We start from the raw sequence: 1,290 nt of genomic DNA, 5'->3' as shown, positions 1-1,290 counted from the left end.
CCCCCCCCGCCCAGTGACCAAAGACTTGAGCACTCAAAAAGTCCAGCTCCCCATAGTATTCGACATGGACACTGGTGTGATTGAAGGTGGATTAAATGTCACTCTCACCATCTGGCTACTTATGCATGGGAAGGAGGTTGGCAATATCATTGGAAAGAAAGGAGAATCAGTTAAGATGATGCATGAGGAGAGTGGTGCACGTATCAACATCTCATAAGGGAACTGTCCTGAGTGAATTATCACTTTGGCCGGACCCACTAATGCCATCTTCAAAGCCTTTGCTATGATCATTGACAAACTGGAAGAGGACATCAGCAGCTCTATGACCAATAGCACAGCTGCCAGTAGACCCCTGGTCTCTCTGAGGCTGGTGGTCCCTGCTAGGCAGTGTGGCTTTCTCATTGGGAAAGGTGGTTGCAAGATCAAGGAAATACAAGAGAGTACAGGGACTCAGGTCCAAGTGGTAGGAGATATGCTCCCCAATTCAACTGTGCGGGCCATCACTACTGCTGGCATCCTGCAATCCATCATTGAGTGTGTCAAACAGATCTGCGTGGTCATGTTGGAGTCCCCCCGAAGGGCGTGACCATCCCGTACCGGCCCAAGCCATCAAGTTCTCCAGTCATCTTTGCAGGTGGTCAGGCCTATACCATTCAAGGACAGTATGCCATTCCACAGCCAGATTTGACCAAGCTGCACCAGTTGGCAATGCAACAGTCTCATTTTCCCATGATGCATGGCAACACCGGATTCAGTGCAGGTTTGGATGCATCTGCTCAGACTACTTCTCATGAACTCACCATTCCAAACGATTTGATTGGCTGCATAACTGGCCGTCAAGGCACCAAAATCAATGAGATCCGTCAGATGTCTTGGGCGCAGATCAAAATTGCAAACCCAGTGGAAGGATCTACTGATAGGCAGGTTACCATCACTGGATCTGCTGCCAGCATTAGCCTGGCTCAATATCTAATCAATGTCAGGCTTTCCTCGGAGACGGGTGGCATGGGGAGCAGCTAGAACAATGCAGATTCATCCATAACCCTTTCTGCTCTTCACCACCACCCATGATCCATCTGTGTAGTTTCTGAACAGTCAGCGATTCCAGGTTTTAAATAGTTTGCAAATTTTCAGTTTCTACACACTTTATCATTCACTTGTGATGTTTTATTTAAGTGTTTTAATTCCTTTCTCTGTTCAGCTGTTTATGATGAGATCCATATTTAGTTTTTTAAGCTTCTTCCTGTTTTTGTTGTTGTTGTTGTTTTGGTTTTTTTTTGGTGGAACCGG

General features: G+C 46.6%; 1 protein-coding gene and 1 pseudogene across 2 annotated transcripts in view; one reads left to right on the top strand and one right to left on the bottom strand.

Moving 5' to 3' along the window:
- Eif4enif1 (eukaryotic translation initiation factor 4E nuclear import factor 1) overlaps positions 1-1,290 on the bottom strand; it is a 66,677-nt gene that overhangs the window by 38,859 nt on the left and 26,528 nt on the right. The window lies entirely within an intron of this gene.
- LOC101572378 lies at positions 11-1,116 on the top strand (annotated as a pseudogene). Its single transcript, XR_192869.2, has one exon. The product of XR_192869.2 is annotated as a poly(rC)-binding protein 2 pseudogene (transcript).

The sequence above is a fragment of the Octodon degus genome, unplaced genomic scaffold (assembly GCF_000260255.1).
Source record: "Octodon degus isolate 3935 unplaced genomic scaffold, OctDeg1.0 scaffold00230, whole genome shotgun sequence".
In the NCBI taxonomy this organism is placed as follows: Eukaryota; Metazoa; Chordata; class Mammalia; order Rodentia; family Octodontidae; genus Octodon; species Octodon degus.
Note: the sequence above shows the minus strand (reverse complement) of the source record. Positions and strands in the feature narration are given on the sequence as shown.